A 15,189-nucleotide genomic window follows, 5' to 3' on the forward strand; every position below is an offset into this window, starting at 1 on the left:
GGTGGGCATGTGATGGGTAAGGAGTGTGATAGGGGACCCCCGCTGTGAAGATCAGTGATCTTTTCACAGCCCAGTGAGTGGCTAGGAGGTGCCTCTCACAGTTGGAGTACCCCTTCTCCACGTCAGTGAGTATGCTGGAGGAGTAAACCACTGGTCTCAGCCGGCTGTGCCGCTCTTGGAGCAGTACTGCACTCAGACTGTCTCCGCTGGCTGCTACCTCCAGGAAAAACACTTCCTCCCCATCAATAGCACCTAAAGCCGACGCGGTCTGCAGGTCTTTCTTGAGTTGGATAAATGCTGCCTCGCAACCTTTGTCCCATTCCCACTCCACTCCCTTGTGTAGGAGTTGGAGCAGAGGGGCTGCTGTGGCTGCATAATTCTCAATGAAATCTTTGCAGTACCCAGTTAGCCCTAGAAAAGATCTTACTCCTGTTACTGTGTTGGGGGCTGGTAACTTCTGCACTGCTTCCCTTCTAGCTTTGTCAATGGCTCTTTCCCCAGCGCGCACAGTCAGTCCCAGGAATTTTACTTCCTTCTGGCCGATCTGTGCCTTCTTGGGATTCACTTTAAACCCTTCCTCCTTCAGTAGCTCCAGCAGCTCAGCCAGCAGTGGGCCATTCTCCTCCCCCTCATCGGTGAATAGAAGCAGGTCGTCCACATACTGTACCAACTGCTGGGGTCTGCTGAAGTTCTTTAAACAGTTGGCCATACATTGGTGAAAAATGCTCGGGCTGTTGTGGAACCCCCAGGGAGAGACAGTTCCAAGTGTATTGCTGGCCTTTAAAGGTAAAAGCAAACTTGTACTGGTCTTCTCTTCGTAAGGGGATGGACCAAACCCGTTGGAAATATCCAGCACCGTGAAGATGGTTGCAGAGGCTGGGATACTTCCAATGAGGTCGGCGACGGCAGCAACTGTGGGTGCACAGGCGGGGATGTTACGGTTGAGTACTCGATAGTCCACTGTGGCTCTCCAGGAGTTGTCCGGTTTCTTAACCGGCCACATTAGAGAGTTCACTTGGGTAGCTATTGGTCTCAATACCCCTGCTTAACCAAAGAACCCAAGGTTGTTTCCATATCTGCCTCTGCCTCCCTGGGGAAATTGTACTGCTTTTGTGGACGGGTCATGGGGTCCCCATCGATGCTAACCTCGACCCCGTTTATCCTTCCACAGTCGTGTTTGTGAGTGGCAAAAACTGTGAGGTGTGCCCTCACATACTCTTGGTATTCCATCGGAGTGTTACTGACCAGTGATTCAAGGTCGTAATCCTCCTTTCGCTCCATGGTACACACCGTCCCTTTGCCCAGTTTTTCTGGGATAACCACCACCTCACTCTCCTGTCCCGTACAGACTGACCCCCAAAGACAGTGGTTCCTTAAATCCACTAGGATTCCGTGGCCTAGAATGAAATCGGCCCCCAGGATCCCCTTCCCTTCCTGCTTCCACTTTATTAGGACACAAGTCCACTTAGTGTGGAGTGTTCCCAAATGGATAGCGAGCGGGACGGAGAATGAGCCAGCCTGCTCGGTGCCTGTGAAACCCACTAAGCCTTATGGGACCCCATTAGACAGAGATGAGGTGGCGGGGTTAGCTGCATAGACGCGGGTGCTTGATGCACCGGTATCCAGCAGATAAGTCCCCTTCACCTTCTCCACCTCCATCTGAATGGTCGGTCTCCCTCATGCATCATATTCGAGGGAACACAGTTGAACAGGCTGCATCTGTTCTAGTTACTGTCTGGGTTGGGATGGGGCAGATGGGGTTACTGTACCGGTGGCAGCGGCTACTCTCCCAGGGCCATCTAGTACTGTGCGGAGTGCAGTCATAAATGTGTCGAACGTATGGGAAGCGACTGGTTTTCCCATCTCAGTCTTTTGGGCAGGGGCTGGACAATTCTTCCCGCGCTACTCTTCCATGGATTCCTAAAATCCTTTCTGCAGTGCCCACTCTTCCCTCACCCAAAACAGGTGCGCTTCATATCGGAGGGGTTGCCACCTTCCTGGTGCCATTGCCTCTTATCTTGACTAGGTCTGATTTTGTGGACCCTTCCTTTGGGTGGGTGCTCTTCCGTTCTCCTACCGTTCCAGTGGGCTAGGATTAGTTGCCTGACCACTACCTCTTCGGTGGCACGGGGATCTCTCGGGTCAAACCAGGCTTCAGCCTTGGCTTTGATCTGTGGTGAGCAATTTGCCACCAGGCTTCAGAGCCAGCGGGCTCTCTCGTCCTGGGTCAGGTTATCCCGGTCGAGAGCCCCACCACCGGCGCCCTGGTACACAGGCCACAGTCTGTCTGCGAAAGCCTGTGGGGTTTCCCCTGTGAGCTGCACTGTCTTTTCCACTTGGGAGAAGGGACTCCCGTCATTACAACCCATGGCTGCCAAAATGTCCTCCCGGATAGCAGCATATGTACTCTGCCCCCTTTTGCTCTCGGCAGAGAGGGACTGATACAGCTTGCCATCCAGTGAGAGGAGGAGCATTTTTGCTATCTCGGCATCATCGCACCTGTTAGTATCCCCTACCTGTTCCACTTCCATAAAGTGGACCGAGGGGTCTCCTTTCTGAGTGAGCTTACCCAGGTGGTCTATCATAGCCCTAAGCTGTTGGGTAGTGTGGGGAACCACAAACTGACTTTCTAGGGGACCCTGACCCCCACCACTGTTTGGCGGACCAAATCTTTGTTGCTGGACCGGGCACATCGGCCCCGGCTCTGGCTCTTCTGGCTCTGGCTCGCCCACCTCTCCCTGTTGCCAAGCCGAGCTGAAACTCCACACCACAGGTGGTGGTGGTCCGCAATCCCTGTCTGCTCCGCAACTCGTTCGCCCCTCCTGCTGCCGGTACCAACACCGGCGCCACAGGTGGTGGTTGAACAGTTTCCCCCTTCTCTTCCAGGTTTACCTGGGCCACACCCGGGCTTATTAGGCATACCATGCCTTTGGCCTTGGACAGAGCAAGGGTTAAACTTTTCATTTGTTGCTGGCAGGGACCATGGTCTCCTGACTCGAACCCATTCGTGTTGGCTACTTTGTAAGCTGCCTGTACGTCTCTTAACCTCTTCTCCTGCTCTTTCACTTGAGGGTAAGACGAGCATTCTCTTCCCGCAGTACCTTTTCATTATTCTTAGCCTCTGTGACCTGACACTGAAAGTAATCTTGGCTGTTCCTGAACCTCTCCATTCGCTGCACCTTTCCGTGTTTCAGCTGGCGGAGTTCTCCCCATAACCTTTCTCCTGCCATAGCCCTTTCCTGTGAGTTTTCCGCACATTCCCACATTTCTGCCTGCAGTGACTCAATGTTCCTGTCTAGGAGCTGGACCTGTTGCTGTAAGCATACCAACCAAATTGTCTTTTCTACTGATTCCTTATGGTCTTTGCTTGCATTCCACTGGGCTGCAGCGTCTCCTGGACGCTCAGCATGCAACAGACCAAGCACCCATTCCTTAGTGATATTCATTTTCTTATACACATAAGAGGAAATCCTCTCTTCCATCTTAGTTCTTTCCTCCAAAACAGTATCCTCTGCATCACATCCTTTGTAACAAAGTCTTGCTGCGGTCGCCATTCTGTCGGGGTGGTCTTGGGGGTCAGGTTCACGTCTGAACTTCTGAGCGGTTCGAATCACTCCCACTCCCTGGGTTCTAGACTTTGCATTTATTTGGGGATGTGACAAAGTGCAAGAGATAACTGGTTTTGGTGCAAGAAACATTGATTTTATTAAGGAAAAGAAAGTACAATGTCAAAACTTACAATCACTAGAATAAGGAACACTTTATCACACGTTGTAAATAATACACCTCCCACCTCCCAATGCCTAACTCTGACTAGGTTGAACTCTCAGACAAACAGGGATTATGCTCACCAATCCTCTTATTGTCAGTTAGCGGTAGTTCACGGTTTCGGGGTTCGCTGGACTCTGTAGGTTCTGCTTGCTGTACCCCGAACATCGTGGAAGACTTCTTACTGCGTAGTCTTCAGTGGTGTTCGCTGATGCGGTAGGGAGCGTATTGGATTTATGGGGTGAGTACCCGCTTCCTTCCGTCAGCAGTCGGTTTTAAAGTTCCTTTAGGTAATGTTTCACCTGTTGGTAGCTAGGAACAGATTGTAGAGTGGAAACTTTCATATCTTCAGTTTCTTCTTGAGGAGTTTTTTTCTTAGAATTTGTCGATCGCGGCGGTTTGATGTTGCCACGTTGTCTGTGGTCAATTATTGCCGCGATGATGATGTCTGAAGTTACTGAGAACTGCTTTTCCCTGCCGGTTTGTTGATGTTCTTCTTCCTCCTTCGGTGGCAGAGCAGTGTAGCCCAGGAGTGTCGTTGAGGCTGAAGACGTTGATCTCTCTGAAAGTTGTTCTCAGAAAGCTGTAGTCTTTCGACCCGTAAAACAGGGCCCCAGTTATACTTTGAGAGCCTTTCTAATCTACGCGCCAAATCAGGCCCGATTCTTTGTCTTAATTTTGGCGGGCTTAGTAATTCTTTGACATATTTTGGCGGGCTCATTTTAACGATAACTCGTTTCGGATGTGCCACTCTGTTGAATTCGTTTTTCGATTGGAAAAATTAGTTTTGGTATTTACGTTGTCTGCCTTGGCCTGATGTTTTCCATGCGGGCTGGATGGGTGATTAACATCATGCATGCGCTGGATGGGTTTCATTCTTAGAGCTATGGCTGGCTATCTCTGAGTCGATTGTTGCTATGTTCATGTCTCCTGTGAGAAGGGTTTTTGAGTTTACACAATTCTCCAGACAATTTGTTTTAGCTCGAATATCCCAGACAGCTCCAATACTCAAAAATTGGTCTTTTCAGAGGTTAATGTTTCCTTGGTTTTTGCAGTCCTTTTCTCTTGCAGACTCATGCATCCCTTAAAATCCCAAACTTGGTTAAAACTCGTAGATTTCTTCCATATGCATCTTAGGATCCCAAACTTTCTGCTTGATAGTCCCAAATTGAATTTCCTTTTCAATGAGTTCAAACACTGAGAATTTTGCAACCTTACACATTTAGCCACAAAATGGAAACTGGCACCCATTTCTCAGTCACTTATCGGCGAGCATTACTTTCGGCATGTACGTAATACCGAGAAAAAATAATACCGCCCGGCCACTTTTTTGGGGCGGAAACATCAGAATGGGCGAACCCAACGCCCATAATATCGCCCAGCGTTACTTTTGGCACATATTTAAAGCTGAGATTCAATAATACCGACCGTCCACTTTTTTTGGTCATAAAGATCGCCTTTGCCAAAACTAACGCCCAGTATATCTCCCAGCATCATTTTCAGCACCTCGCACACATATTGCCCACAATCTTGCTCACCGAAAAAAACGCTGAGAAAAAGTTGAACTGATCTGAACTAATCACAGCGGTGTGGACGCCATTTTGTAAATCACAGGTCGTTTCATTGAAAAGGCTGCTTCAACTTCGGGGGAGTTTGGATGTACTCTGGCATTCTTTTCAGGTGATTTGGCCATCTGAACAGACATCTTATCAACTGTGGATGATTGGATTTTACTTTAGGTGTCTTAGTGGGGAAATATATTGCTTGTGAACAATCGGCATTATACGTATAGTTATTGGAATGGGGCCAGCCATTTCTCACCTTGCATCGATTACAACGCTAATGCTGCAGAGTGCAAATGGCACAACGTCTAATCCACAGCATTATGTGCCCAATCTAAGACATGTCAGACCGATGAGAAGGACCAGACCATACAACCCCCCCACACTTAATGGAGAAGCGATCTTACCTCGACTTATCCGAGACCACCTGTCTTTGGAGACTGCACTTCCACAAAGTGGTTATCAGCGAGATATGCCAGCTCAGCAGTCCAGATCTGCAGCCTGCCAGCACCTTCAGGACATCACTGTCCATCGAGGTCAAGGTCACCGCGGTACTGTCGTTCTATGCGAGCGGTTCCTTTCAAGGCCACCGCAGTCGACACTTGCGCTATATCTCAGCATGCCACACATTGCTGCATTAGACAGGTTACTGAAGCCCTGTACACATGTAGGATGGATTTTATCAACTTCCCTATGATCACGGAGACTCAGAATGACAGGGCTCGAGCATTCTACTGAATTGCTAACTTCCCCAAGGTGCAGGGAGCAGTACTCTGTACGCACATCGCCATGTGGGCATCTTCTCAGGACGCAGAGGTTTTTCGCAACCAAAAAGGATTTCACTCCCTGAAGGTCCAACTCATTGTCGACCACAACCAGATAATTATGGCAGTGAATGCCAAATTTCCGGGCAGCTTTGGTGAGGCTCACATCAGAGCGCTGTATCTGACATGTCTACCAGTCAGCTACAAGGTCAATGCTAGATGCTTGGTGACAAACGATATGGCTTAGCCACCTGGCTGATGACCCCCCCCCTGAGTGACACCCACACCGAGGCCGAGAAGCGATACAACAAGAGCCACAGAGCCACACACAATGTGGTCCAGAAAACCATTGGTGCGCTTAAGCAGTGCTTTAGATGCCTGGAGCACTCAGGAGGGGAGCTACAATACAGCCCTGATCAGGTAGCTCAATTTGTGGTCATGTGCTCGATGCTGCACAACCTGACTATCAGGAGGGAGTAAGAATTGCCAGAAGGGTCTGATGGTCTACCTCAGGAGAGAGAGGAAGAGGAGGATGAGGGGCTGGATGCTGACCTAGGGCCAGACAATCAGGCTGACTATGCAACCATGCCCACGCACCGCTCCAGACCGCAGAAAAGGGCCCGTGGTGGCTACATAGCTGCAAGACTCTTATGTCAACAACTCATAAATGAGCACTTTGCCTGAAAGAACGTTGCTGTTATTGACAATGCTGACACATTGCTGTGTGCAGCTCAGACAGCAATGGTCGGCATCACCTCGGTGCCAATTAAAGTTTAAATTGATTGAAGTTAAGTGTAATTATACCCTTTCATGTTAAGGAATCACCAATGTGTAACGGTCCAGCTATCTGAGACAATGCGCAATAAGGTTATATTAAATAAAAAAACATTTAATACGACCATTGGTCTGAAATCATAAGTATAACAGGCTAAAACACCCCACCCCCACCCTACCCCACAACACTTTTTAGAACATTGACATCAATCAAATGTCCAGCAAAACAGAACACAAATGCAAAGCAGGAGGGTGGTCCCCTCCCCCCATACATTACAATAAATTGCATACACTGAGTTGGAGATATAACACAGCCATCACCTGCGGACATGCACCTCACTTTCCTTCCCCCCTCCCCTTTTCCCCATCTCTACTTCTTCTCCTCCTCATTCCATGCCGCCTGGCCGAGGAGCTCCTCAGGTGCTGCCTCATTGCGGGGGATGAAGGCAGAGCGGTTGGTTGCAAGGATACGGGAGCGGGGGGTACCGAGGTGGGAACGTTCTCGCATCCAGAAGCAGGATCTTGCTCCTGCCTCTCATGTGTCGTTGGCAGTGGTGGTGCGGAATCTAGGGATGGAGTGCCGTGCTCCAGGACCACTGGGAGGCCTGTGCCACCAGTGTTCCTGGCTATCGCCTCCAGGGCCTCCAGTATTTGCGGAACGTCTCCGTCATGGTGCCGGAGATGCTGGCCAGCTGTCGGGATATGCCCCCCAATGCCTGTAGGATCTGATCACCTATGTCTACAATCCTCCTGAACAACTCTATCATGACACCCCTCTCATCTGGTGCTCGTGGAACTGCCGCATCCACAAAACCTCCGCGTGGTCGGCACCGTCTTGGGGACACCTGGGATGCCCTGTGGCGAGGTGCTTGGGCTCGGTACCTCCAGAGTGGAGGTAGGAATGGCCGGAGGAGCACTAGATGGCCTTAGGGTCGGATGCCTTCTGGAGCCTGGCGAGGCAGGCTCTTCAAAGTCCGCGCTGTCATCCGTTGAGAACGGACCCAGCAGATGGACGGGCGAGAATCGGAGCTTCTCAGCACCAGATGTTGGATCGTCCGCCGACTCCGACCCCACACCCCCACCTTCTGGCCTCTGTGGTCTTGCCTGGGGCCGTGCTGCTGTCTGAGCTGCAAAACACAAATGATGTTATTAGAGGTGAAGGGGGTGCTAGGGTCACAAGGTGAGTCCAGCGCTGCACACAGCATATGCATGACAAAAGCACCACCGCTATCAAAATCATCACAGACATCACATTTCATGTATATCAATACATTCTGCATTGCAATGATTCTCATGAGGCCAGCATTATTTAGAGGACACTTTTAGCAATCATCTATCATATATTATTGTTCGGATATAAGTGGGTGTGGCATCTATTGACTTCACATTACGCAATTGTGTATACTTTATTCACGTGGCATCACTTCAGGGTCTGCAGCTGCCTGCGTGGCCGCTCGGGGGTTGCTCCCCTCTAGTGAGAGCATCCGCTTCTCAATGTCAGTGAGGTCACTGATGACTAGTGGCCCCCCGACCTGTTCGCCTCTGCTCGGCCCTATTCCTCAAAAGCTTCTTCTGTAAAAGGTAACAACAGGACGACATGGCATGAGATCATTGCATGATATCTTTGCTAGGTACTATCACAGAGACTGATACAACACATAACCGACAGATATAATCATGATTATTATGATAATTATCATTCTTTACCTAAAGATGTGCACCGTGACTGCAGGCTTTGACTACAACATTCCCGATAAAAGTGAAAGACCTCACATCTGCTGATAGTCACTCATGACTCTTACAAATCAAATTATTTAAATATATAAGTATATGTAAATAAATGTAATACTTACTCTTGCGGATCCGATAAGGTCGTTCCATCGTTTGCTGCATTGGTTGCCCTCACGCATCTTGTTCGTTGCCGCAAGGCCACCTCGGCTATCTTGGCCCATATCTTCTGGTAGGCCTTTGGGATGAGCTTCCCACGTCCTGCCTGGGTCAAATCACCCCAGCATGACTCGAATTCCTGCATGAGGACAGCATTTGCGTCGTCCGAGAACCTCCTCACTCTCTTTCATCCTCCCAATTGTTTCTCTCCCAGCTCACTGCTCTCGCCAGCGTCAGTCTCCACAGCCTGCTGGGTCACCTCCTCCACTCCCTCCATTATAGACATCAAATTCGTGAAAATATCTGGTTGGTAACAGCTAATTTTTTTTGCACAATTTTCCATAAACTCTCCCTCCTACTTCCCAAAGCGGCCAAACAAGCACACACCACACCCAGACATGCCTTCACTCCCTCTCTGCTCCTTCTCTCTCTGTCTCCTCTTATGCGCATGTAACGATGATCCCTAACCTCCTGAATCGCAGGAAACGAGCGTTGCCATGCCTTTGCTAAGGATGGCGACACTTTACGGCAGAATGTCAGAGAGATTTAACGCTGATGCCCATTTCAGATCGCTCACGGTAACGCCCAATTTTTAAAATGGAAAACGGAGCCTTTGAAAATGAGCGACAATCCGGCGATCTGAAAACCCATATTTACCGCCTTCGCCAGAAAAGTGGAAAATCTAGCCCCCTGGAGTTTTGAGTTTGAATTCAGTACAAAATGATAGGGTGAAAACTTCTTTCTTTGACAGCTGTATAAAACCTATGTAACGTGAGTTGGGGCAGTTTTCAGACAGTTCCTCATGGGTCCAATTCCACAGCACAACACTGCCCACAATTTGGCACAGATTAGGAGCTAAATTTGGTAATCTCACTCAGAAATTCCATAAGGATGCCTAGTATGAGAAACAGAAATATCACATGTAGCATTAGGCCTGCTTCAGAGATTGGATAAAGGCATATGACATTGGGTTAAAGTAGAGGACCTTAACCTAATCTGCAGCATATCTGACATGGGAGTGCCTGATGCAAACATTGAGAGCCAAAAGAGTTTTATTCTCATCTCTCAGCTGATGAGCATAAAGCCAAAAAACATAATTAATAAGTAGACATCGTTGGATTCGCAAGAGAAGAACCAGCAAATATCAACCAGCATAATTCAGAATCCCTATTCTGTTGCTCAAGTTCAATATTGTTGCTTCTTCCTGTTGTTGCAAAGCGAGTCAGGAAATGTTCCATCTCCCAATGGCATTTCCTGACTTTCTTTGCAAAAGCAGGGAAGCAGCAATGTTATTGAACACGAACAACACTGATGCACATGAAACAGGATAAGGGCTTGGAGCCAGAGACACAATAGACAGCCCAGAAAGGGATTCAGACATCAGGCAGGAGAGGAAACATGTGTATATCTTAATTATTTGGAAGTTCTTGCAAAATTATCTCTTCCAAAATGCAGTGTGATTGAAAAAAGGTTAAAAATATTTTCTCATAATTACTGCCTGTAATGGTTGAATCTGTTACACATGTCGTTTTCTCTCAGATATGAGGAATAACCACTCCCCTCAATCATAGATTTAGTAGAGACCACCCATCAAGTGCATCGATTAATTGCTAAGCCATCAGTACTGCACAAATATTCCTTTTTATTGTCGATAAACTTTTAAATCTGGACACATTTGATTGTTTTTGTGATAGAATCACAGAATCATAGAATGGTTACAACACAGAAGGTGGCCATTCGACCCATCAAGGCCATGCCGGTTCTCTGCAAGAGCACTTCAGCTAGACCTACTTCCCCTTCCTTTCCCCGTAGCCCTGCAATTCTTTTGTCCTTCAGTGACTTATCCAATTCCCCTTTGAAAGCCATGATTGAGTCTGCCACCATCACCCTTTCAGGCAGTGCATTTCAGATCCTAACCACTCATTGTGTGAACAAGGTTTTTTCTCATGTCGCCTTTGGTTCTTCTGCCAATCACCTTAATTCTGTGTCCTCTGGTCCTCGACCCTTCTGCCAATGGGAACAGTTTTTCTCTATCTACTCTGTCTAGACCCATAATGATTTTCAATATCTCTAAATCTCCTCTCAACCTTCTCTGCTCCAAGGAGAACAACTCCAGCTTCTCCAGTCTATCCATGTAACTGAAGTCTATTTAGGATGTCTACCATCTATTGGATGTTTAGGTGCATATGAAGGCAGAATTACTCTAATCACTAATGAAATCACGAACACATTGCAATTGACTGCATTTATGACGGTGCTTCAAATAACAACCATAACAATTCACTCTCCTGGTTAAATCTAAAACTATGTTGAATTACAGGCTTTGGATATTGTGTACAATTTGAAGAAGTTGCATTGAATTGGATTGGACAAATTTATTTGAGATGTTTTTGCTGATTTTGCACCCTGTGATGTCTAAAGCATTTAATGGACTTGGCCCCTTTCTGCATTTAGATTGAACCAAGACACTGATCATAATCCCGAGGATAACAAAATATGCCAAGCATATCACAATCATGTTTTGGGGCAACACAACTGACAGCCACTAATTGAAACCTCTCATTCAGAGAGGTTTATAATAACATAAGGATTAGGAGCAGGAGTAGGCCATTCGGCCCCTCGAGCCTGTTCCGCCATTCAATAAGATCATGGCTGATCACCTACCTCAACTCCACTTTCCTGTACTATCCCATATCCCTTGATTCACTTAACATTCAAAAATCTATCGATCTCTATCTTGAATATACTCAAAAACTAAGCATCCACAGCCCTCCTGGGTTGGAATTCCAAAGATTCACCACTCTCGGGGTGAAGAAGCTTCTCCTCATCTCAGTCCTAAATGGCCGACCCGTTAGTCTGAGACTGTGACCCCTGGTTCTAGACTCCCCAGCCAGGGGAAACATCCTTTCTGCAACTACCCTGTCAAGCCCTGTAAGAATTGTATATGTTTCAATGAAATCACCTCTCATTCTTCTGAACGCAAGAGTATATAGGCCTAGTCACTTCAATTTCTCCTCATAGGACAATCCCCCCCATCCAGGAATCAGTCTGTTGAACCTTCTATGGCAAGTATATCTTCCTTAAGTAAGGAGACCAAACATGTACATAATACTCCAGGTGTGGTCTCACTAGGCCCCGATAATTATAAGAAATAGGAATAGGAGTAGGCCATATGGCCCCTTGAGCCTGCTCCGCCATTCAATAAGATCATGGCTGATCTGATTATGGACTCAGCTCCACTTCCCCGCCCGCTCCCCATAACCCCTTATTCCGTTATTGTTTAAGAAACTGTCTATTTCTGCCTTAAATGTATTCAATGTCCCAGCTTCTACAGCTCTCTGAGGCAGTGAATTCCACAGATTTACAACCATCTGAGAGAAGAAATTTCTCCTCATCTCTGTTTTAAATGAGCGGCCCCTTATTCTAACATCATGCCCTCTAGTTCTAGACTCCCCCATCAGTGGGAACATCCTCTCTGCATCCACCTTGTCAAGCCCCCTCAATGGGCTCAAGTTTCGGCTCGAGTTGCTCTTAATTTTTTAGAGCAACTAGTTTAGAATGGAGTATCTTAGAAATTGCAATTCTTGGCATTTAGTTTGCTCCAATTCGAGTGAGTTAGAATAATTTTGTTTTAGAACAGTGTTTTTTCCAAAAGGGGCGTTACCAGCCACTTAAGCCTGTTTTGCAAGTTTAGGCAGTGAAAGCTTACTCCAAACTAACTTAGAAAGGAGTAAGTGTAGATTTTTGTACGCTCAAAAAACCTTGCCTACACTTTATAAATTAGGCATAGGGAACGAGAGATAGCAGGGAGGGGGTGGGGGAAGAGAAGTTTACAAACATTAAACACTTCACTTTTACAAATAAAGAGCCATCATCAATAATAAGTAATAAATAAATCAATAAAGCAATAAATCAACCAATAAATCAATAAAAAATGAAAAAATAAATAAAAAATCAAAGACAAAAAATAAAAAATAATAAAAAATCAATCATTAAATAAAAAATTAAGTTTCTACTCACCTACTGCAGCACCGGGAACCCTCTAACAGTGTGCTGGGATGGGCCCCCCCCACAGGAGATGCCAGTCGGGCGGGCCCCTCCGGCGACCATCACTTTAGGGGGGGCCCACCGGTGACCATCAATTTGGGTGGGGCCCGCCCCCGAGCAGAAGATGGACCGCCAACCAAGACTTCAGGTGGGCCCCGCCGTCGACGCCTAGGACTTCGGGCGGGGCACGCTCCCAGCGAGATGCCGGACGGGTGGGCCCCACCGAAGATGAGGAGTTCGGGCGGGGCCTGCCCCCAGGAGATGTCAGGCGGGCCGCTGCGGAAGAGGTAAGTACTATCAGGCCACTCGGCCCGGGATAGGGGCGACGTCCCTTCGGCCAGGGATGGGGTTGTCGCCCGGAGACAGGACGTGTTTGGAGGGCCAGGAGCTACTGCGCACACGCGTAGCCTCCACTGCGCACGCGCGCAGCTGCCGGCACTGTTTTTGGCGCAGGGCTATAGCTCCGCCCCCAGCAGCTCCTGCTATGCCGCGCCGAGCTGGAAATGGGTCTACAGATATCGGAGAATCGCGAGGTAGGTATTTGGCACTTTTTCAGTTCTACAAATTAGACGGGCCTCTCCGATGTGCGCCGTTCTAGCGGGAGTCCGAAACTTGAGCCCATCATCTTATACGTTTCGATAAGATCACTTCTCATTCTTCTGAATTCCAATGAGTAGAGGCCCAACCTACTTAATATTTCCTCATAAGTCAACCCCCTCATCCCCAGAATCAACCTAGTGAACATTCTCTGAACTGCCTCCAAAGCAAGTATATCCTTTCGTAAATATGGAAACCAAAACTGCACACAGTATTCCAGGTGTGGCCTCACCAATACCTTATATAGCTGTAGGAAGACTTCCCTGCTTTTATACTTCATCCCCTTTGCAATAAAGGCCAAGATTCCATTGGCCTTCCTGATCACTTGCTCTACCTGCATACTATACCTTTGTGTTTCATGCACAAGTACCCCCAGGTCCCACTGTACTGCAGCACTTTGCAATCTTTCTTCATTTAAATAATAACTTGCTCTGATTTTTTTTCTGCCAAAGTGCATGACCTCACACTTTCTAACATTATACTCCATCTGCCAAATTTTTGCTCACTCACTTAGCCTGTCTATGTCCTTTTGCAGGTTTTTTGTGTCCCCCTCACGCATTGCTTTTCCTCCCATCTTTGTATCATCAGTAAACTTGGCTCTGTTACACTCAGTCCCTTCTTCCAAGTCGTTAATGTAGATTGTAAATAGTTGGGTTCCCAGCACTGATCGCTGCAGCACGCCACTAGTTACTGGTTGCCAACCAGAGAATGAATCATTTATCCCGACTCTCTGATTTCTGTTAGTTAGCCAATCCTCTATCCATGCTAATATATTACCGCCAATCCCGTGAAATTTTATCTTGTGCAGTAATCTTTTATGTGGCACCTTATCAAATGCCTTCTGGAAGCCCAAATACACCACATCCACTGGTTCCCCTTTATCCACCCTGTTCGTCACATCCTCGAAGAACTCCAGCAAATTTGTCAAACATGACTTCCGCTTTATAAATCCATGCTGACTCTGCCTGACCGAATTTTGTTTTTCCAAATGTCCTGCTACTGCTTCTTTAATAATGGACTCCAACATTTTCCCAACCACAGATGTTAGGCTAACTGGTCTATAATTTCCTGCTTTTTGTCTGCCTACTTTTTAAAATAGGGGCATTACATTTGCAGTTTTCCAATCTGCTGGGACGTCCCCAGAATCCCTGCCACTACCTCTCTTAAGACCCTAGGGTGCAAGCCATCAGGTCCAGGGGATTTATCTGTCTTTAGTCCCATTATCTTATTGAGTACCACCTCCTCAATTGTAATAAGATGTCTTCACTTTTATACTCAAATTCTCTTGTAATAAAGGCCAACTTATCATTTGCTTTCTTAAATACTTGCTGTACCTGCATGTTAACTTTCAGTGATTCAAGCATAAAGACACACAAGTCCCTCTGAACACCAACATTTCCCAATCACGCAATATTTAAAAAATAATCTTCTTGTCTACTTTTCCTACCAAAGTGGATAACTTCACATTCATCCACATTATATTCCATTTGCCATGATCTTGCCCATTCACTTAGCCTGCCTCTATCCCCTTGAAGCCTCTTTGCATCCTCCTCACAATTTACATTCCCATCTAGTTTTGTATCATCAGCAAACTTGGATGTATTACATTTGGTCCCCGCATCCAAATCATTGATATAGATTGTGAATAGCTGAGGCCCAAGCACTGATCCTTGTGGTACCCCACTAGTTACAGCTTCAATCCATGCTGGTACATTACCCTCATTCCCACGAGTCCTAATTTTGTTTAATAACCTCTTGTGTGGCACCTTATCGAATGCCTTCTGAAAATC

The sequence above is a fragment of the Pristiophorus japonicus genome, chromosome 1 (genome assembly GCF_044704955.1).
Source record: "Pristiophorus japonicus isolate sPriJap1 chromosome 1, sPriJap1.hap1, whole genome shotgun sequence".
NCBI lineage: Eukaryota > Metazoa > Chordata > Chondrichthyes > Pristiophoridae > Pristiophorus > Pristiophorus japonicus.